Source organism: Schistocerca piceifrons, chromosome 7 (assembly GCF_021461385.2).
Source record: "Schistocerca piceifrons isolate TAMUIC-IGC-003096 chromosome 7, iqSchPice1.1, whole genome shotgun sequence".
NCBI lineage: Eukaryota > Metazoa > Arthropoda > Insecta > Orthoptera > Acrididae > Schistocerca > Schistocerca piceifrons.
In genome coordinates, this window is record NC_060144.1 from 544,923,838 (window position 1) to 544,948,835 (window position 24,998).

Genomic DNA, 24,998 nt, shown 5'->3' on the forward strand with positions numbered 1-24,998 from the left:
ATAGATGTGGTATGGCATAAGTCATCCTTAGATCCATTGTAGAACTTGGAAACCCGTTCAAGGAATATTCGTTCACATTTTTGTTGAACGCAGTTGGTTTTTACCATCAAGTATTAAAACATTTCCTTTTATCAATAGTGCATTGTATAAACAATGTTTTGTGAGTAGAATAAAATTTCCAATGGTAAACTTGACTGCTTTTTCGACGTTATTTTACCAGCTAACTAAAAATAGGAAAGCCTTGAACCATTCCACTAAATTTAGTTAGTATTAAGATTCTTTTACAGGGAGTGCAGTGGAGCTGACACTGAAATCATTAAGTATTTGGTTATATCATCGCTAGCTCACTGAACTCTTCTGAACTCAACATGTCATGTGTGGTCTGACGTCTCCTTACCAGTAACAGGTCCCAGGCTCAAACTAGTCAATTCCCCAAAAAACACGCTCAGAGCGTCGTTGCGCGAAAGTGGTAGGGAGACACGATATAGAACAGACAGACACCACGCAGAATGTTTAGAGAGTATTACGGCGAGTGCCCTCCAGCCAGCTCGTCATTTTGTCGATGTAACGCGCCCAAAGGACAGAATTTGGCACGGAATTTCTCATAAGGACATCCAACATTTCTATCAACCAATGCGAAACCGAATAACTGGTTTCATAAGGCCAGAGGGGAATCAATGCGTTTTCCATTTCCTCAATTTCTGAAGCTCGTTCTCTTGGAAAAGCGATCAAAATTTTCTGAAATTGTAAATATTTGTTTGACTGATCAATAACATGTGTGTGGTCCTCTACATGAGTCGAGGAGAGCTTTTACATTGGAACACTTTCTAACCTTCGCGTCTAGCAAACTCTGTAACAGAAGTTTAACGTATTTTCCTGTTCCATTTTTAAATGACATTCAGTTTTTATGTGCTACAGTCTCTTTCTGAAATAACAAAAATTACTCTGGAAAGTTAAAGTACTTCCAAATGTACAGCGTGGTTACGTATCTAAGAACAGATACTGGATTGAAATTTAAAAGCGTTGTAGCCTTCTCAGTACCGTATTTAGCCGTTTACCTGTTAAATCATTACTCTACTACACAGTAATAACCGGTGATTGACATGAAATTCAGAAGAAGTATTTTTAAAAGCGTTGTAGTCTTCTCAGTACCGTATTTAGCCGTTTACCTGGTACAAAATTACTCTACTACACAGTAATAATCAGTGATTGAAATGAAATTAAGAAGAAGTATCATCAAAAATTTTAAGTTAGACACATTTTGAAATTGGCTGTTGACAACTAACCCAGCTTTTTATTTTCAGGACATATTAAGTTGTTAAGATAATAAAGAAACGCAGTTAATTTACAAATATCTCATGTTTCATGACAAAAGATCTTTTTCAGGGTACAAGATTGTGCAGCACCAACGGGTTATGGCTTCAGCCGTCCACACGTTACCTAACTAGTTTTACGGATATACAAAATTTTATTTCCTATAAAATTCTGTAAATGGAGAATTAATAACATATTTCAAACAGCTTTAATATATTACGCAACACTGAAAAGCGTAGAAATAGAAATATTTCCAAATGCAGCACAAAACGCGACCTCTTGTCTAGTAATAACAAAAACCCTATGAAATAGTGGAAACTCCTTATGTGGTGTCTGGTGCACTTTCCTTTCTACGATTATAAAATCAGTCACTAGTTCGAAGTCCCGACTAAACGACATGTTGCTTGGTACACCAACGTCTTGATACAGTATTCTCCTCACTAATAAAAATTCCAGGATGTATCGGTTACACAATATATCACTCAAATTTAAAGTTGATCGATTCAGCTAAATACCTATGGATTACGACTATGAACAACTTACATAAACTGGAATCATCACATAGAAAGTGTTGTGGGGAAGACGAAACAAACACGAAATTTTATTTCGAACATTTGGAACATTCAACAAATAAATTAGAGAGACTGCCTACACTAATCTTTTCCGTCCTCTTCTGAAGTATTGTATTGCGATAAACGATCTTTACCAGAGGGGACTGACGGTGGACACTGAAAAAGTTCAAAGAAAGGCAGCTAGCGTTTATACAGGGTGGTCCATTGATCGTGACCGGTCCAAATATCTCACGAAATAAGAGTCAAATCTGTGAATTTCATTGGAAATTACATGCCACTTGCTGTGGTATATGAGAACTAGTATAAATAAACACTCCATTAAAATTTAAAAGTCAACATTCGTTTATGCAATGCAATTAACGAATTACTAACAAATAGTTGCTGAAAAGATAACAAGAGTTCCTTTCTAAAATGGTGTCTGAGTATTTTGTGTGTGTGTGTGTGTGTGTGTGTGTGTGTGTGTGTGTGTGTGTGTGTGTGTGTGTGTGTGTGTGTCTGTATGTGTGTGTGTGTGTGTGTGTGTTTTAATTATTTTTATTACATGTTGGTATTATTTAGTAGCTGATTATGGTAAATACACTCTGTAAAAGTCTTAGCGAGCCTAGTTTTGATTGGTAAAGATTTTAGAGACGCCATGTTTTCGTTGGTAAATACAGCATAATTCGTCTGACACAGAGCATCGGCTAGACCCAAACATTTTTAATAAAAATCAATAATCCCTATCGATTATTTTTCTCTAGTTGTCCACTACCTTCGTTTCACATAAACTAGTGATGAATCATCACTGAATAACATTAGGTGATGATAATACACACCATCAGATTGAGCATCCTTTACGTACTTAGATACCATTTGTGTGTGTATGTGGAAAATTATGATACTTAATTAAACATTACACTTTTTTGTATTTATGACATTTTCTGCAGGCATTTTAGAGCGCTGTATTAGTTGTAAAGCATTATAATTAGTTTGAGGCTATGTTGAGCCTTTCAATTTGGTGAATTAATCCAATTTATAACATTTAAAAGTGCTTCCATCTGTTGGCAATGACAAGTAATAAAGGCATAAATTAGTTGTTGATTTTATTCCGCATTTGTGAAGATTAGCAGAATAATATTTCAAGTAAAACACATATTCCACAACTACGTGTTGGTAATTCATTATTTGAATTGCATAAACAAAAGGGATCACCATCTTGTTAAGACTAAGGTTAAATTCATCCCATATTCAGTAAAATATAATAATAAAGCTATGAGAAAGCATTTGGAAACCAGGAATATTGACGTAGATATTCAAAATTATTTCAAATAAAAATTGCAAGGTGAGATATGAGACGAAATGAAGTCTCAAATAATGTAAGCTGCAGAAGAACCTCTTCCAACCAAAACTAAACAGAAGAATATCTGGGGGTATGAAAAGTGCAATCAAACTTTGGAAAGAGACGAAAGCTTTGTCAAAAATTTAAATCGAATTAGACACAGAATAACCTGGAAAGGTTCAGAGAAGGTAAAAAATTAGCCTCCTACACAATCGTGACAAATCGGGGAAATTAGGTACAAATGACCAAGAAAACTGCAACATTTTAGCATACTATTTCGGAGACCTTCTCAAATGTAAAGCGCCTCCATAGAAACCGGAATTCCAAACTTCAGAAGAAATCCCTGCAGAATCACATCCATCAACTCTAAATGAAGTTTGGCAAGCTATAAAATCCCTCAAGAACAACAAATCTTTCGGTGAAGATGGAATCACAGCTGAACTTTTGAATCTAGGTAAGGAACAAGTAGTACTACACCTCAGTACAATTATTAAGGAAATTTGGAGAACTGAGAATATCCCAGAAGATTGGAGGACGGCACTTATACATCCATCTAACAATAAGGGTGACAGATAAGATGTGAACAATTACAGGAGGATTTCCCTTCTATCTGTTCCATACACGATGCTTTCCAAGATATTATTAAATAGGATTGAACCAGTTCTCGATGCACAGAAAGGAGAATACGAAGGTGGATTTAGAAAAGGGAGGAGCTGTTAGGAGCAAATTATTAACTTTAATAACACAGTTAGAACATATGCTGGTCAACCACATGTTACGATGCTTATTGCGTTTAGAACAGCGTAATACTCCATAGACAGGAAAACCTCATTAGAACTCTGGACGAATTTGGAATTGAAAGAAAAACTAGAGAGATAGTAAAGCAAACACTGACAGATCAAAGTCAAATTTCGAGGGAAGATTTCGGAACCTTTTAAAATCCAATTGGGTTTGAGACATAGGGATGGACTCTCCCCAGTTGTATTCAACATTACTTTGGGAAAGATTATGAGGGAGACATTGGAGGAATACACACAACAAAAAGTAAAGGGAATTTCATTTGAAGGATCAGTAAATGGCCTTAAGATACATGAACTAGCTTTTGCAGATGACGTTGCTCTCCTATCCACAAATATAGCAGATGCAATCAAACAGAAATCTTAACAAAGCATGTAGCTAAATTTGGTTTACAGATATCACAAGAAAAAACTAAATTCATGTCTAACAAATATAAGGGAATCAAAGAAATGCAATTATTGGATGTATCGGAAGGGTCAAACACTTTAAATATTTGGGAGAAACAATAAAGGATACTGGCATAGAAAAAGAAACTGTGAAACACGAGTAGGTAAACTTAAGAGGACACACATTTTAACACAAAAGCTGTCCCAAAAAAATGCCTATCTTGAAATGTAAAGTTATTAAACTACAATACAGTGACAAGAACCAAAGTTCAATATGCAGCAGAAACACTCTCACTCAAGAACAAAGGACTAATAGATGAGCTCGAGAAGAGGAAAGAGTAATTCTGAGGTAGGTTCTTGGGGGACACAAAAAATTGATGAAAAATGGGTAAATATGAGCAATGAGAAGATCTACCAATTTATTAAACCATTCACAATAGAAATGAGAAAGAGAAGGCTGATGTTCTTTGGTCATCTGGTGAGAATAGATGATGACAGAATAACGAAGAAAATCTTCAATATAATTCAACAGAAGAAAACACACCACTCTTGGTTGCAAGGGATAAAGAAAGATCTCGGTGAATTTGGACAATAGTAGGCAGGTGTACCAGTTTCTTTGGCTCTTCTGTGTATATGCATAGAGCATTAAAGGAATAAAACTGACAGCCAACAGTTGTTAAAATGTTCAATACTTTAGGCGATACACTGAGGCTGTGGACCTGTACACGAAGAAATTATAAGCCTGTACTATGTTATGACGCAGAGAATTAAAAGTAAAACTAAATCGTTTATATTAAACCCCCAGAAATAACACTTCGCCTCGTTCATTACAGCATGGCACAATATGTATATATCAGCGTATACGCAGATAGGATGAGTCATGAGGAAAGGTACATGCTGTGACGGGTGATACTATTGGTGATTCTGAACAAAAAACTTGCAATAAACATATTCCCTTTTCTTAGCCGTCTCCGGGTCTATCTATATCTGAATCCCGCTCCAGCTACTGCCGGGTCTGGGTGCTGACGAGTCCTCTCCATTTGGCTCGGTCCGCCCACCACTTTTCTTCCTCCACTTGCTGCCAGGTTACACCTCTTCTTTCTACAGATATTCTCACTCCCATTTTCCACAATGTTCTTGGGCCCCTCTATGTCTTTCCCATCCATCTTTATTTCTTCCATAATTTTTGGGAGCCTCTGCCCACGAATACTCTTAACATTCCCATACCATCTTATCTTTTTTTTCAATTTCTTCTCTCATACTTTCTTGTTTAAGATCCTTTCTAATCTCTACATTCCTTACTCTGTCCATTTTTGTTTTTCCCTTCGCTGCTGTGAGAAATATCATTTCCCCTGCTTGCTGTCCGCTCCAGTCCCTTTCTGTCATTGCCCATGTTTCTCCACCATAGGAGACAATAGGGAAGTAATAATTCTTATACATAAGGAGTTTTGCTTTTTCTGAAACTTCCTTATTCCAAACCAGGTATTTAATTGTTTGGTAGAAACTGCCTCCTTTCTGTAGCCTCCTATTAATTTCGTTAATTATTTTTCCATCCTTAGATATTTCACTCCCTAAATAAGTGAAACTTTCTACTACTTTGAGGCGTTCTCCATTCATTTAATGTTTCCGTTGATCCCTTTCTTTCTTACAAATACCATTACATCACTCTTATCCTCATTTATTTTTAATTCATACCTTTTCATTATTTCCTTCCACGCATCAAGCTGTAACTGTACATCTACCTCTTTATCACCCATTTTACCATGTCATCTGCAAAAATCATCTTTTTGTCTTTTTCTTTTACTATATCTTTAACTGCCCTTTTCATTCCCTCCATCACAAAATTAAAAAGTGCAGGAGATAGAATACTTCCTTGCTTAAGTGCTTGTCTTATTTCGAAGTGTTCAGAGTTCCCCAACGGTGTTCTAATTCTGCAATTGTGTTCTCTGTACATTGTCTTCATTACATTAATGTATCCATCTTCTATGTCTATCTTCTTCATTTCTTCCCAGAGTCTTTCCCTGTTAACTGAGTCATATGCCTTTTCTATGTCTATAAAACCCATTATCACCCTTTTGTTATACTCCCCACTTTTTTCCATCAGTTGACAGAGAGAAAATATCAGGTGGATCCTGCTTCTTCCTTTCCTAGACCCACGCTGTTCTTCACTCAGTTCCTTTTCTATCTTTTCACTTATTCGATTTAGTAAAATTCTTTCAAAAATCTTGGCTGTATGACTCATAAGTGTTATCGCTCTGTAGTTTTTAGAAAGTCTTTTATTGCCTTTCTTGAAGATGGAAACAATGTCTGCTCCAATCGTCAGGTGTTGTACTATTTCCCCACATGCTTGATAGTACTCTATACAGTCACAGCATTCCCAATGGACCTGCTGCTCTTATCATGTCCACTGATACTTCATCAGGTCCTGGGGCTTTCTCCCCATTCATCTTCTTCACAACTTTTTCCATTTCTTCCAGTGTAATTTGTCCTAATTCTGCTTCCTAACTTCTCTCGATTTCTCCATTATTTGTTGTTTCCTCATGTACCTGCTCCTCAGCATTTAACAGCACCATCTTTACTGGTACTTCAGAAGCCTTCTTTTTATTTTTCATCATTTTATAGAATATTTTCTTATTAAGGTTCCCAGGAGAGCTTCTGCAAAGTTTGGAAGATAGGAGACGAGATACTGGCAGAAGTAAAGCTGTGAGGACCGGGCATGAGTCATGCTTCGGTAGCTCAGATGGTACAGCGCTTGCCCACGAAAAGCAAAGGTCCCGAGTTCGAGTCTCGGTCGGGCACACAGTTTTAATCTGCCAGAAAGTTTCATATCAGCGCACACTCCGCTGCAGAGTGAAAATCTCATTCTGGAAACATCCCCCAGGCTGTGGCTAAGCCATGTCTCTGCAATATCCTTTCTTTCAGGAGTGCTAGTTCTGCAAGGTTCACAGGAGAGCTTCTGTAAAGTTTGGAAGGTAGGAGACGAGATACTGGCAGAACTAAAGCTGTGAGGTCTGGGTGTGAGTCGTGTTTCGGTAGCTCAGATGGTAGAGCGCTTGCCCGCGAAAGGCGAAGGTCCCGAGTTCGAGTCTCGGTCGGGCACACAGTTTTAATCTGCCAGGAAGTTTCATATCAGCGCACACTCCGCTGCAGAGTGAAAATCTCATTCTATTTTCTTATTGCTCCTCACATCTTCTTCAAGTTTTTTGTAAACTCTCCCGATGCCTTTTTCTTTGCTGCTTCCACTATTTCTTTGCACTTCTTCTTTTCCTCTATATATCTTTTATGGTCTTCATCATTTTTAGTTTTCCACCACTTTTCCATGCTCCATTTTTTCTTCTAACTGCTTGGATTGTTGTATCCTCCCACCAACTTGTCTGTCTTACTTTTTCCTTTCCAGATGTTCTACCACATACATTTTGTGCTGCTTTGACTAAAGTGCCTTTGAATAAACTCCATTCTTTTTCTACACCGCAGAAAACCTCTTTTGGAAATTTTTGTGTGATTAATTCTCTGTACTTATTCAGCACATTCACTCTCCTTCAGTTTCCAATCCCGTACCCTCATCACTTTTTCTGTTTCCTATTTTTCACACACTGGTTCATTTTCCATTGTACCACAAGTAAAATATGGTCACCATCTGCACGCACACTTGGAATTACCTTCACATTTGTTACTTTCTCTCCCCATTCCCAATCTACTAGAATATAATCAATTACAGTTTTGGTTCTTCCATCTCAACTGTATCTGGTGATAACATGACTTTCTCTCTTTGTAAACCAGCTGTTTGTTATTTTCATTCCATTCCTCTGGCACAAAGCCAGGAGTCTTTTCCCTTCTCATTTCTGCCTCCATATCCAAAAATCCCAACACTTTCTCAGATCCCTTTCTGTCTTTGTCTACCTGTGCATTAAAATCTCCCATCACTATATTAGCACTCTCTATATGGTTTTCTAACACATTTTCAAAGTCCAGTTTCTCTTATTTGCTACATCCCACTTGAGGTGCATAAATCTGGAGTTCCTTTTAGTGTTTCTTTTTGGAATCTCAGGTTTAAGATTATGATCCTGTCTGATATATATCTCACACTTTCAATACAGCTTTGTACGTTCTTATTCACCATCACTGCCACGCCATTTCTTCCAGACTTGTTATTCCCACTCCAGTTCAGTTTTCCCCCTCCTCTCAAATTCTTCTCACCTTTCCCCTTACACCTTGTTCTGCTTAATCCCAATATATCTAACTTCCTCTCCGATAGTACATCTGTCATTTATCCCACTTTTCCATTGAGGGTTAATATATTAAGGATGCCAATATTTAGATTATTTTTGTGCAGTTGGTTTCATCTTCTTGTACTGATGAATATCATCAGGTCTCCCATCATTCGCAACAGAACTTGAAGAAGCAGTAGGGTCAAAGCCCGAGTGGTTCGTTCCAAGGCTCATCTGTGTTTTGAAAGCAATCTATGGAGACTTTCCTACTGGCTTGCTAGGCCTAATGCATGAAAGGATTTTATGTTGGGGTTGTCTCCCTTAGCCTTTGGAGTTTCTCCTCCAACACAAGGCAGTAGTTCCCTTCTCTAACCATCTTCCCATCTTCGGGTAAACCAATGAAAACAGCTTGGAACAGGAATGGGGCAGGTGTCGGTAAATTAAGATACTGTTATGTTATGGTTTGTTTAATTTGTAATCCCTGACACAGTACTCGTTAAAGCCTGTGCTATGGTAAGTGAGTGGGATTCACCTTATGAGAAAGGATTTTCGCATAGATATCGACCACGTGTACCCGAATGGTGGCAAATCAGACTTACATCCATTCTGTAATAACAATGGTACGTGAAGTAAGTTCGAAATTCAATCACACGTCAGGATGGATCAAAAGCAAACCAGAAGCTGCTACCAATGTGACAATAATTCGGTCGCCAGCCTAATTAGGCATTAACTGAGTTTATTCCCTGCACAAGTTGGTATTTATTCATGCAAAACAACAAGTTGTAACACTGTATAATATAGTAGAATTTTAGGTTCATAAAATCTATTGAACTGATAGTTTCACGTTCTGTACTGATATGGAAAATAATGAATACATAACACTACACTATAATGTTTACTACAAAACTTTATAATGTCTATTAATCAGATCCAAATAGGGCATAGGTTACCCTAGAAATTGTACTTTCATGCAACACACATGCCAATGTCAGTTTTGATAAAGATAAAACACTGATAAATTTTGACTTTTATATTGACTTTAACTTTTGCTGGTCAAACCAATTTAGAACACTTCCGAATTCAAATGAAAGGGGGGGGGGGGAGGCTGAAACAGTTATGATCGCTGTACTTAAAAAAATGATTACTGAATTTATCATTCATTCAAGAGTTCCAGTATATAAGTTGGTACTCTTTTCATCTTATTTACTGCTCATTTAAATGCGTTTAAATCTGTCTCGAAATAATATACTTCTTTACTATATCAATACTAAAGTTAACTTTCGACTTCGTTAAACCTTTGCTATTCATTTACTGGTTCATTAACAAAACATTTCTTTGAACACCTTTCTAATATAGCTAGTTCTGCAGATAATTATTATTAACAGAATTTTTAATTTTCGCCGGCCTCGGTGGTCTAGCGGTTCTAAGCGCCCAGTCCGGAACCCCGCGACCGCTACGGTCGCAGGTTCGAATCCTGCCTCGGGCATGGATGTATGGATGTGTGTGATGTCTTTAGGTTAGTTAGGTTTAAGTAGTTCCAAGTTCTAGGGGACTGATGACCAAAGATGTTAAGTCCCATAGTGCTCAGAGCCATTTTTTTTTAATTTTCATTTTGGGACACTCGGATTGCACAACGTTTGGAAAGGACCCTGTCTAGGTTAGTTGTGAGCATAATTAAATGATGGAAAAGTTCTGGTAAAATGTAGGTTATTATTGCACCAAACAGACACAGTTCACTCTCTGATCCATACGAATACAGTACTGAAAGTTTAAACCTGCTAGTATCGATGCGGTGGTTGGCCGGCGGCAAGATGGCGAGGCACAGAGCACACATACAACCACGGCTATGGGTCTTGATGTATCGGAACTTTAATTCTTCTTAGCGTCGCAATACTTTTCCATTTAGTGCCTATGGCATTTTGCCATGCTGTGTGGGCGTTAGAACGGCATACCCGAGGCTCAGTGAAGCTATGTCTTCCAAGAGACCCTCCTCGCTCCAGAAGGTGTTGCTCAAACCAGTGCCAAACTCCAACTACTACTGTGCCCGTTGTGCCGTGCAGTGCCCGCGTGCATTTTCCCGCGCTCGCCTGCCATCCGCCCTTTACCGCTCCCTGACAGACCGGATATTCACCCGAGGTTTTGCATTCTACATATCCTAACACATTGCCTACGTATGGACCAGACGGACAGTTACAATTTTAAACATCTTACAACAATTGCAACATTTGCTACATTCCAATTCTATTACAATATTACTCGACATTTGACATAAACATTAATATTCTCATTGAAACTTATTTACAGTTTTCTTAACATAATGGTATGAAAGAAAAAGGAATGAAATCATAACATCAATTACACAAGTTTATCGTAAAATCGGCTGAGAAGAAATACTTATATGTACAATAGTACAGAGTCGTTGTTGTTAGAAATTTTGTATGTTTCCTCACAGAAGATCTTCAAACAGTCTACCGTCAACGTCAATGCATGTTGCTACTCTTGTAGGCGGGTGTTGTGTCGCCGATGGGAGCTCAGTTTTGCGTTCCATTACCTGGGCACAAGCATGTAAAATATGAGCGAGAAGTTCCTCTCTTTTGTCCACTCTGCGCTTGTAGACGTCGCTCTTCAGCCACCCCCACAAACAGTAATCCAATGGTGTAAGATCGGGTGACTTCGGTGGACAATCAATCCTTCCACGGCGACCGATCCAACGACCACGATACATTGTGTTGAGATACTGTGTCACTGGCCGTACAGAATGTGTAGGAGCTCCGTCATGCTGAAAGTACACACGAGCTCGTGTTGCCAAAGGGATATCCTCCGCGTATTATGGTAACACATTTTGAAGGTACCGGGTTCCAGTAAGATGGTTATCTAAAACAACTGGACCGATGAGTTCGTCGTCAATAATACCGCACCACACGTTGACTGAGAAACGTCGTTTAAAATTCGTTTCCAGAATATCGTGCTCATTTTCATTTGCACATTCATGAGAGATGACTCATCAGTGAACAGAATACGTGGAATTAATCGCTCATTGGCAATGATCCATTGTTGAATTCATGCCGGGCGGCAACATCTCCTTCATGCAGATGCTGTACACTCTGTGTGAATCACTCGTGTTTGTAGAATACCAAGTTGGGCAGGGATTCTTCTAGAGCTAGTAGCACGGTTGCGTTCCACTACTTGAAGAATATTCTCAACTTCATTAAGATTTGTTGTACGGGACGTTCAGAGACAACATTGAACCTGGGAAGCGTACCACTCTCACGCAATCTGTGGAACACCCTGCTATCTGGTATTCTGCGATTCGGAAATCGTTGATGGTATTCTCGCACAGTAGCTCTGGAATACTCATTGCACAAACCAGAGTCAAACGCCATGTCAGCATACTCTGCATGTGTAAAGATCCGTGGCATTTTCACTACACAAAACTGTATTCGTTGTTCACGTAACAACACTGTTGTACCGTGCACTACGACAAGCACTGTCGCACTGAGACTTGAGGTAAGCAACTGCGCCCTGCGCAGGTGAACTGCGTACTGACGCGGTTAGTAAGAACGACGCTACACGTTTCCGTTCCTAAAAGAAATGGTTCAAATGGCTCTGAGCACTATGGGACTTAACATCTGAGGTCATCAGTTCCCTAGAACTTAGAACTACTTAAACCTAACTAACCTAAGGACATCACACACATCCATGGCCGAGGCAGGATTCGAACCTGCGTGCGTCGCGGCCGTCGGTTCCAGACAAACGCCTAGAACCGCTCGGCCACAGCGGCCGGCTTCCGTTCCTAGTTGTTTTCATTGGTTTACCCCGAAACTGTTAAGAAAAGTGTATGTGTTTATTAGGAGTTTTTTTTATTCAGAATCACCACTACTATCACCCCGCAAAGCATGTACCTTTCCTCCTGACTCACTCTGTATTTAGCGTACAGAATCTTTCAGAAAATTAGAACGACATTTCGGATGAATAACGTTTTAAAAAGTTGGAACATTCTTAAGCGACTGCCTATCATTCACTTACGCTTGTATAGGGATGAATAGTAGATGTTGCAAGGCACAACTGCTCACACACATTCTGTACTTCCTAGTTGTTCAACGGCCATTGCTAGTGAGTTATGTACAATCAGTATGTGTCCTACAGATCATTTTTCTGTTGCGTAACTCCCAATCAAGTGTTATGTACGTGCCATAATCTGCGTTTGAAAATGTTAGTCAATTTTATGTACAGCATTACTTTTGAATTATAATATCATGGATCTGCTTCTAGTTATACTATCGGTGGAGTATGAAAACATAGAAAATGCACATCATTCGTTTGAACAGTAGCAAACTAAAGTCGGCTGGTGTGGATCAACAAAACTAGCGTTCAGAAGCAAATGTCTGAGAGTATAGCAGTGAATACTGTCTGACTTCCGATACATCATCGCAAGACGCTTCTACGCCGGCAGGCTAATCAGTGCATACACGCGATACTGTGATAACAGTATTTTGAGTATACATAATTATTCATACTTTCAGACGTCTCACTATGAATATTTTGTCGACAGAAAGTTACTCGACTAAGCTTCTACAGTAAGGAGCGGCTTATCAACAGTACGTAGCAAGAGGTTACGGTTTGTTAAAGTAATCACATGCACAGAGCAGGCAAACGTGATGGGGTACCACCTAATACCGTGCTGGGCCTCCTTTTTCACGGCGTAGTGCAGCGACTCGAAGTGCCGTGTGCTCAACAAGTCGTTGTAAGTTCCCTGCACAAATATCGAGCACCTGTCCATAGTTGACAAAGTGTTGCCAGTGGACGATTTTGCCCACGAAATAACTTCTCGATTGAGTCCCATAAATGTTCGATCGGATTCATATCGGGCGATCCTGGTGTCCAGATCATTCGTTCGAACTGTCCAGAATGTTCTTCAGACCAATGTCGAGCAGTTGTTGCTCGGTGACATCTTTCAGAACATGAAATCCAGAAATGGCAGCAGATCATCTCCTGGTAGCCGAATATAACTATTTACAGTCAACGATCTGTTAAGTTGGACCAGAGGAACCAGTCCATTCTGTATAAACACAGCCCAAATCATTATGGAGCCATCACCAGTTAAAACAGTGCCTTATTGACAACCAGGTTACATGACTTCGTGGGGTCTGCGCCAAACTCGAACCCTACCATCAGCTCTTACTGAAATCGGTACTCATCTGACAAGATTACGCTTTTCCAGTCGTCTTGGATCCAACCGATATGGTCATGAGCCCAAGAGAGGCGCTCCAGGCGATGTCGTCCTGTTAGCAGCGCATCAACGCCAGATTTCGCCACACTGTTCTAACGGATACGTTCGCCGTACGTCCCACATTAATTTCTGCTGTTATTTCCAGCAGTATTGCTTGTCTGTTAGCACTGACAACTCTGTGCATTCGCCGCTGGTCTCGGTCGTTAAGTGAATATCGTCGCCCACTGCATTGTCTGTAGTGAGAGGTAATGCCTGTAATTCGTTATTCTCGGCACCCCCTTGACCCTTTGGATCTGAGAATACTGAATTCTCTAACAATTTACGAGATGGAATTTTCCCATGCGTCTAGCTCCAGCCACCATTTCGTTTTCGAAGTCTATTAATTCCCGTCGTGCGGCTAGAATCAAGTCTGTAACCTTTTCACGTGACTCACATGAGTCCCAATGAGACCTCGACCAAAGCACTGCTCTGTCATACCTTCTCCACGCTATACTTCCGCCATCTGTATATGTGCATATCGTTAGCCCATGACTTCTGTCAACTCACAAGGGGAGGCCGCCAATTGTGAAATTCAGATTCGATTCATACTGCGCATAATAAAAGCTCATGGCCAGAGGTGTAATGTGGCAAAGCACCAAGACGCACTTCTCAGCCGTTGTCGAGAAAATCGACAGTTAAAAGAAACCGTTGCCGTGAAATACTCTCTACGATTAATAATTTTCTACAGCGTTGTGGCGCAGCGGTAAGCGCTCGGGTTCGTAATCCGAAGGTCGCCGGATCGAATCTCGCACCATGCAACTTTTTTTTTTATTATTAGTTTTTTGTAATTCAAATATATATATATATATATATATATATATATATATATATATATATATATGTACTATTAATGAATTGCTTATGCATGTAGGTGAAGGCGGATCGCTCTCCAATTGTACCGCCTCCATTTTTTCCCTTTTTTTTTAACAGGGTGTACCAAAGCTCTCCCGTCCGCACTGATTTTCGACGATGTTATAAGTTGCGCTAGGGACCGCATCTACCTCCTTTCGGAGTTAGCACGCAACTACGCTGTTATGCGGCGGCACGTTTCGGCCCATTCAACATCTGTCCTTCAAGTGTAACGAACGAGTAACGGAGTTTATATTTCATACCTGCCACAGCAAATTTGTGTTCGTGGTGCCTCTATTCTAATTCGAACGTTTGACTTACGCTATACGTATTCGTTTCGGAATATCGTTTCTACGTCTTCCGTTAACTATAAGTGGATAACATTATGAAGATAATTAATAACATTTGTGAAATACAACTTTGTTTGCGGAAAACATAATGATGTTCGAAGTCGCCAGTTTTTCCACGACAAACTACTTTCAACATCTTATTATATGCATAATTGTTGCAACTGATTGCCGGGAATTATATATATATATATATATATATATATATATATATATATATATTTGAATTACAAAAAACATATACTAAAAAAAAAAAAAGGTTGCATGGCGCGAGATTCGATCCGGCGACCTTCGGATTACGAACCCGAGCGCTTACCGCTGCGCCACGACGCTGTAGAAAATCATTAATCGTAGAGAGTATTTAACGGTAACGGTTTCTTTTAACTGTCGATTTTCTCCACAGCGGCTGAGAAGTGCGTCTTGGTGCTTTGCCACATTACACCTCTGGCCATGAGCTTTCATTATGCGCAGTATGAATCGAATCTGAATTTCACAATTGGCGGCCTCCCCTTGTCAGTGTACTATTGTGTACATAGTTCCGCGTAGTCAGCGCGTACACAACTTTCCCACTAGAGCGCACCCCGCTAAGCACAACAGCGCAGGCGCAGCGCTCGTCCGTCTCCGTTCTATGAGATGGCGCTGCCATAAAGACGGACCAAATTCTGCTTCCGACGATCTTCGTATTAATATGTAACGCAGCCAATGAGATTGCTGCTAACGTGGAACCTTTCCTCCTCGCGTATCACACTCGCGCAGTGATACCTGAACGCGCGAGGTATTATAACGAATGTACAGACCTCCGGTTAGTCAGTCTGAATTAGTCTGCATTGGCCTATAGTCAAGTTTCAGTCTGCGCCTTATAAGATTACCATATTCCTGTACATAGCCATGAAGAGAAATGTATAGACGCTTTGTCAAGTATCAGAGATATGTGAGAATAATATTAACGTATCAAGACAAAAGGAACTTCAGATTGTCAATTGTAAATAGCATCCAGAACCAAGTTAAGTTATTTTTATGCTTGTTATTATTTTAATAAATCTGTGTGAAAATTAATCAAGTTTTGTTTAAAGTTGGTCACCGTCAATCTGCTACTCTAAGCGTGCAAGTGGCATTTCTATCGTCTGACCTAACGGCAGAAGATAAACACGCCTCGATAAGGCCACGAGACATATTGCTGACACTCGCCTACTTCGTTAGAGCGACAAGTCAAATAATCTGATGGTGTGTGTACCGAAGGTCTTACAGTACGCACACCACATGTACAGAATTCGATTCTCTTGTGGTTAAATGCTTCTCGCTGTCTTTGACTAACTCGCGAAGGAAACTCGTCCGTCTCTCTAAGTCATGAAAGAAGAAGTAAGCTCTATTTTTGTTTACAACGCGGAAATAATAACTTGCTATTTATATTGCAGTTCTACTCCATTGTTTAGCAAGCATGTCACGACCAAAAGAGGAGCAACAAAAATGATCGCAGTATATACATTGCATGGTAACTTTGTCGCCCTCATGTGGTTGAGTCGTAGCAGGTGATGTATTGTTCAGTCACAGCGATAGTGAATAATACAGTACTAATGATGATGCGTTCTGGATAAAATCGGAATAATAGCAGTTTTGTTTTAAGCTGACAGGTCGCAAAAGTGGAATGTTTTCCCGTATGTTTCATGTACATAATTCTATTTTGTCTACTGAGGTGCCAAAGCAAATACGATTCCTGATATGCGAGTAAATTATGTAAGTGTTTGCAGTAATAGAAAGCTTTTGAAAAAAGTATTGCAGTGATATTACCCTAGATAAAATTTGTTGTAAAACTGGTGAAAAAGAGTCGCGAATTATGCTAAGTGAGAAAGTTACGTCTGCGTACACGTACAGTTCCAACTGGTTTGCCTACTAGACTTTGGATAACAGGGCGTAACCGGCGCTGTATCAGAAGCCTTGGACTTTTTATTGCTTGTTATTTTATTTTGTTCTACGAATGTGAACTAACTGCTAATCTAAAATAAGGACTGCAGATCAGAAATCCGTGGTACCGAAAACGACTTTATCATCAAGGTACAACTAAAGACAATTATTCTCGCTGGTGGAGGAGCAGTAGTGAAGCATTTCTCGCTAGATGTCTCTAATACACACTGTTCTGAAGCAGGTGACCAGCTATTTAACTAAACTGCAGTCATCAAGTGTTACTAAAGTGGAAAATAAAACAGCCACGTCTTTGGAGAGGAACTTGTAATTTACAAACATACTTGTATTTTATTAACACTATCATTTAAAGTGATGAGTGAAGTGTCACTCACGAAAGATGAAAATAGTTTCGCACGTGCATCACCAACAACGACGTGTAATAGTGAAATCCAAAATGTCACAGGAAATGAAGTTTGATCAGTGATCGACTCAGATTTGCGAAACAAGGATCATTTCAAACATAGTGTTCCAGAATTATACTACAGATTAGGCGGACAGAACAAGTACGATACGGCGCTTTACAGGGCGTAAGAGGTGAAGAAAATTTATGTGAGTTTTTTGGCTGCGAAAAAACATTTTAGTGTGACTTTTAGTCAGTGCGCATACTATTAGTTAATTTAAGGGACTGATGACTCATCACGGGCTAAAAGAATCCTGTAAAGATGCCCTGTGTATGACGCAGATTTTTGAAGGTGTAATGTGTATGGCATATACCGAAATCAATAAATGGATCAGCTTATTTAAGTGAAAAATCGGTAATATTGTGGGACATACGATTGTATGTTTGCATATAATCGTTTCGTGATGACATCAGTTTCAAGGCAGATACTGGACAGCTTTTAAACGTTGAGAGACATTGATAAATGTGGAACTTCTTGGAAAATTAAACCTGTGTGCCGGACCAGTACTTGAACCGGTGACCTTTGCCTTTCACGGGGAACTGCTTTACAAAATGAGATACCCGACCACGACTCAGGACCTGTCTTCTAAGATTTATTTCCGGTAGTACCTCTCCTCCTACCTTCCTAACTTCAGAGAAAGTTTGGAAGTTGGGAGATGAGGTATTGGCAAATTTCTGTGAAGTTTGGAAGGTCGGAGAAGAGGTATGGGCGGAGATACAGCTGTTAGGAGGGCTCGTGAGACGTGCTGGGGTAGCCCAGCTGGTACAGCACTTGTCTGCGAGAAGCAAAGGTCCCGTGTCCGAGCTCCGCTGTGGCACACAGTTTTAATCTGACAGGAAATTTCATATCAGCGCACTGTCCGCTGTTCTAACGGTAATTACCCTTTCCGACAGTGTCGCATGAGGATATGGAATTACGGACGTTCCGATACCATACGGTATTGAGTATCGATGCCAATAACTAAAATATGCGAGTAATATATTATCGAAATAAATTATCGATTATTGAAGCATTTTTTTTTTTTTTACTTTTTAGATATCCTTTAAAACAGTAGGCGTTATTTACAATATAGGGCGCAATACGGAATTTTGCTGTGTTTTCATGAACCAGTATGAGTGTAAAATCAAACAGAAACGTAATGAGCGATGCACAGATATTCCACCCACAAACGCAGTATAGAGGTTGGTATAAATTTTGTGGTATCAGACCTGTCATTAGTGCAGTACATATTGCAAGCTTTTCTTTAAGACGGAAGCAGTTATATACAATAAGCAGGCAGAAAAACATTCATCATTAACACATGGAAAAATGTGGTGATCACGCTGTGTCTGTATGAATCAACTCTACTATAAAACCAGTAATCGGAGTGTTTTGCAAGTCAGTGGGTACATAATATTACTTGTACAAGTTGATGAAATCTGATATTTTTTTGTAGACTGAACACAGTACGTAACTTTTACTACTGCCTTGTCTTTTCTGTACATTGATTAGATACTGCACACCCTTTATTCTCATGTAAGTTATTGTGAAAGGTTCTCTCCTCCCTCCCCGAAAAACACACCGTTCGATACATACGAAACTCTGATTTCATGACATTATCCAATACAATATCTATTTTTTATTTTATATAGTTATTTAACCCTATTAGGATATCAAATGAATTCGTAATTGCGAATGAGAACTACCATCAGCTATAGAATGGAATGACGACAGAGAAAATTGGGGCCTGACCGGGATAAGAACCCGGATTCCCCGCTTATCGCAAGTGGTCGCCTTACCTTTTGGCTCTCCGTGTACGACTTACCGTCACCCGCTAACTTCTGTAAGTCGACAACCATGCGATTATGATCTGTACTCACACATCCATGAAGTATGTTCCCGTACAGGGCAGACATTGTACTCGAAAGTTGCTTGTCTGGTATCGGTAGACAAACACGATATTGTAGTGCCTGTATTTTTCTGATTACGATCCAACGTTCCTTTGGACATGCAAGCATTCAAAGTGCACGTTTCAAGAACGGAGATGCTTTCGCTGTTGAAGGCCGTGAGACGCAGGATAGATTTTTGTAGCTGAGTGTTTCCCAATTGTACTTCCTAATACCGTGTCGGACCTCCTATCGCCCGGCGCAGTGCAGCAAAAGTGTCACGTACTCAAAAAGTCGTTGGTAGTCCCCTACACAAATACTGAGCCATGGTGTCTCTATAGCCATCCATAACTGCGGAAGTCGTGTCGATGCAGAATTTTGTGCTCGAATGGACCTATCGATTATGTACCACAAATGTTGGATGAAATTCATGTCAGGCGATCTGGATGGCCCAGCCGTTTGCTCGAAATGTCCAGAATGATCTTCAAACCAATCGCGAACAACTGTCACTCCCTGTCATGGCGCATTGTCATCCACAAAAAAATCAATCCCTGTTTGGAACAAGAAGACCATGAATAGCTGAAAATGGTCTTCAAATAGCGTATCGTAACCAGAGGACCCAGTTCATTCCATGTAAACAAAGGCCACGCCATTATGGTGCCACCACCAGCTTGCTCAGCACCTTGTTCACAGCTTGGTTTCGTGACTTTGTGTGATCTGCGCCACACTCAGCTCGTATAAACTAAAATGGGGAGTCATCTGACAAGGCCACGGTTTCCAGTTGTCGAAGGTCCAACCAATATGGTCACGAGGCTAGGAGACGTGCTGCAGGCCATGTAGTGCTGTTAGCAAATGCACTCACGGTTTGGCGTCTATTATCACAGCCCATGAACACCAGATTTCGCCGAAATGTGTTAACGGATACTTTCGTCGTACGTCCAACACTGATTTCTGCGGCAGTGTTGCTTGTGTGTTAGCGCTAAAAACGCTACGCAAACGCCGCTGTTCTCGGTCGTTAAATGAAGGCCGTCGGCCACTGCATGACTGGTCCACTAGTATCTAACTGAAATGTTACAGATTGATTGCAGATCTGTAGATAGGTGAACTGTTTATGGTTTGATCCCTGAATGTAACTATCTGTTCTCACCCGCGGAGATTTATGACTGACGAAGCGTGAAGCTGTACGCCTGTTAGAGGAGAGGCAAGTTTTGCAATGTGCATTTCAATGTGCGGTTTCGTCGCTTTCGTCCATTTTTCCCTTGTCGGTTTCCACGAGGAGGGTGTACAACTCAGAATGAGACATCATATTTACTTCCATTTTCGTAAGCAGAGATTTTTGTGGAACAGAATTTACTTCGCGTTTCTGTAGCACGCACACTTGCTGTGTGTGTCCTGATTTACGGCAGTATTGGTGGGGGAGAAAGGAGTTTTTGCGGCCGTCCGTTACACAACGTTTCACACTAGACTCTGGCAGCTTTAAACTGGGCGAGGACACGGTTGGTCGCCTCACGCTGTGGTCATCTGTTACCTGTGGTGGCGATCGCCTCGTGTTATATGAGACGAGGGCGGCTACGAGCTATCCGCGGTCAGTGTTGCAACGACAGGCACATTAAGGTTAAATTCATAGTAGTCTTGAACTTAGAGAGCTCCGATTAGTTTAAGCATGTCAGTAAGACCAAGGTTGTGATACTTTAGAATCCCAGACCATATTTTGTTTCAGGAAAGGTTTGAATAATGGTGCCGCAAAGTGTTTCGTCTTGAAACGAAGCTTCACAAGAGCAATTTAATTTACACTTCCTTAGCATGCGCTTGAGTTCAGCGATATATACCTTGTAAGACTGGTTATTACGACGACGAATACGAAAGAAAATTGGAAGCGAACAGCAGCTACGTGAATCTGGGCTTCAGAGAAGTCAGTCAGTTTGCTGCCAAGGTCTTCGTGTTAGGGTTTGGGCCTCTGAGAGAAAAACTTCATACACAACCTAAAAATGTACACTCCTACCCACAAAAGAAAGAGAGAGCGTCGTATTTCACCTCACAGATAGTACGCTGCGAAATGTTTTTCTAGCTGCAGGCAGCAATCTGTCCATTGCTGTCGTTTATCAGCAAAAGTGCGGAACGAAGCAGGTGGCATAAGCAGGTGGCATCTGACCAGCGGCATTTTGTGCTTCAGTCGTTGTAATTTGCTGGGTGTCCATCGATCTGGCTACAGCCATTAGCAAAGAAGTAATTTGTTGGTACTGAATCGGAATAACTGCGCTGAGTGACTGCTCTCCAGCAGTTGCCATTACATACACCATCGGCGGTTCACGTAAAATCTTACCAATGTGTTACAATGTGGTGGTCTGTAGCTTTTTGACTTATAAGAGTAGTATTCGTACCTAAACAGAATATATTAATTTTACGTGCATAAATTGAACTGTTTAAATGATTTAAATTTTATAATTATTTGTTTAACACTGCGAGTAATAAAATAAAATGAGAGAGAAAAAATAAGGCAACCAGTAGCAACTACCAACTTGCGAATCGTCGCACTTAACCGTTCCTTTTTTTCCTTTTTTTTTTTAGTAATAGCTTGGCATAGCAGAGTGGGCCGCGGTTGTGCTCGGAGATCTGGCTCAATGTAGGGCTCAAGTGAAATCCTCGTCATTCAGTTGGGGGGACGGGTTCATGCACCATACTGCCCAGAAAGATTGCAAAATACGTTTTGTATTTTGAGTGACGCCGGATGATCTCATGTTCTTCTAGCAGATAGAGCGAACAATGTTCTGGTAGATAGAGTGATTAACCCGTGCCAAACATCACGGTCCGTGAGAGCAGTTAGTGCGATGCGTGTCCTGCAATCCATCGGACTGCCGACGTCTCCTATGGAGGGGTAGGGAGGGCGGGAACGCGTTTGAGAAGAATAAAGCGTGATCGCGGAGTCGTCGGTGCGTTGGGGGAGTGCCATGATGTGTTGAGTCAGCCACCAAACGTCTTTCGCCTCACCGCACTGCAGGCAATGGTCGTCGTGTCCAGCATTCCACATGTAATACAGAGTGGGAAACGACTATGCGAATGTTTTACATCCGTCAACGTCGGCGTGTGACTGTCATGTGATTGAAAAATGTATATCCAGACGATCTCGCTGCCATAGTGAGGGGAGGCTTATGGACAACTCCGCAGATCAGTCATCAATCTCTCGTTGGGTGTCTACCGCGATAACGCATCAAGTATCGATATATTTCGTTAGTGGTGGGGATCCCCGTGGAAGATATTTGTGACCGAACATAACTACACTACTGGCCATTAAAATTGTTACACCACGAAGAAGCTGTGTACAGACGAGAAATTTAACAGACAGGAAGAAGACGCTGTGATATGCAAATGATTAGCCTTTCAGAGCATTCACACAAGGTTGGCGCCGGTGGCGACACCTACAACGTGCTGACATGAGGGAAGTTTCCAACCGATTTCTCATACACAAACAGCAGTTGACCAGCATTGCCTGGTGAAACGTTGTTGTGATGCCTCGTGTAAGGAGGAGAAATGCGTACCATCACGTTTCCGACTTTGATTGCGGTTTATAGTATCGCGACATTGCTGCTCGCGTTGGTCGAGATCCAATGACTGTTAGCAGAATATGGAATCGGTGGGTTCAGGAGGGTAATACGGAACGCCGTGCTGGATCCCAACGGCCTCATATCACTAGCAGTCGAGATGACAGACATTTATCCGCATGGCTGTAACGGATCGTGCAGCCACGTCTCGAACCCTGAGTCAACAGATGAGGACGTTTGCAAGACAGCAACCATCTGCACGAACAGTTCGACAACGTTTGCAGCAGCATGGACTATCAGTTCGGAGACCATGGCTGTGGTTACCCTTGACGCTGCATCACACACAGGAGCGCCTGCGATAGTGTACTCAACGACGAATCTGGTTGCACGGATGGCAAAACGTCATTCTTTCGGATGAATCCAGGTTCTGTTTACAGCTTCATGATGGTCGCATCAGTATTTGGTGCCATCGCGGTGAACGCACATTGGAAGCGTGTATTCGTCATTGCCATACTGGCGTATCACCCGGCGTGATGGTATGGGGTGCCATTGGTTACACGTCTCGGTCACCTCTTGTTCGCATTGACGGCACTTTGAACAGTGGACTTTACATTTCAGATGTGTTACGACCCGTGGCTCTACCCTAAATTCTATCCCTGCAAAACCCTATATTTCAGCAGGATAATGCACAACCGCATGTTGCAGGTCCTGTACGGGTCTTTATGGATGCAGAAAATATTCGACTGCTGCCCTGGCCGGCACATTCTCCAGATCTCCACCAATTGAAAACGTCTGGTCAATGGTGGCCGAGCAACTGGTTTGTCACAATACTCCAGGCAATTCTCTTGATGAACTGTGGTATCGTGTAGAAGCTGCATGGGCAGCTGTACCTGTACATATCATCCAAGCTCTGTTTGACTCAATGCCCAGGCGTATTAAGGCCGTTATTACGGCCAGAGGTGGTTGTTCTTGGTACTGATTTCTCAGGATCTATGCACCCAAATTGCGTGAAAATGTAATCACATGTCTGTTCTAGTATAATATATTTCTCCAGTGAATACACGTTTATGATCTGCATTTCTTCTTGGTGTGGCAATTTTAATGGCCAGTAGTGTAAAATAAACATAGAATCTTGGGATGAAGAAGGCATTATAGTGCGAACCGCCAAGGTTGTTCTAAGGACGGGCGAAGGAGAACGTCGAAGATCGCCGCCGTGATGGCGTGTTGCCGTTGGTTCCAGGCCCGTACCATGGTTCACTGGTGTAGAGCGAGAGCCTTGTTCCACACAATCGTGAGATTAAATCCTCCAAATAGTATGATAAAGTCTCGTATCTGGCCTTAAACAGCACCCCTTGGCTGACATAGCAATCAAAGGCCGCCATCAACCTGTCAGCAATACCATCTGGCATTGCCAAGTGTGGCAGGAGTAAGGCAAGATGAACGTTGGTATGTTACACCCTTTGGAGCAAGGCGTGGGTTCGAAGCGAATTTTTGCGTATGTGCAGTCGAACTTGCTGGAGCAGTCGCCGGTGATTGCTGTAGCGGTCGGGTGAACAATGCTCCTAAGCATCGCATCATGTCCACCGTCGTAAACGAGCTGTGTATAGAGTCCAGCTTCTACCCAATGTGCACAATCTTCGTTTTATTCGTGTTGATCCTGCTTCCAGCCCCCAAGCCGTATGGGATAAGAAGGTTTTTCTTTCACCGACCGGACGGGTATCATCAAGTCATTTGCATATGCACGACACATGAAGGATCTCTCACGGAACCGCACGCCCATAAAATCTGTCGAAGAGTCTGCATCGAAGGTCCAGTTCTGTTGCATACAGCGCCATCGATAAAGGATATCCTTGTCTAACTGAGCTACAAACAGAATGGTGCCTGTCTCCCTGCCACTGACTCTCACCACCGAATGACCGCCGCGAAGGAGGCACATGAGAACGGTAGTGAAATCCTGGGTATCGCCGTGCGTCGCATGGTAGAGTCAAGGAAATCATGGTTGATCCTGTCAAATGCACGATAAAAATCAACTGACATGAACGCCGCTGGCTGGGACATGCTTCTATCACAGCAATGATGTGAGGGTATTCACCTCAAACACAGTCGATGTTGCTCCGAGCCCCTAGATAAGCCTGGAGTGAGGGTTGAATATTGGACATTACAGTCTTGA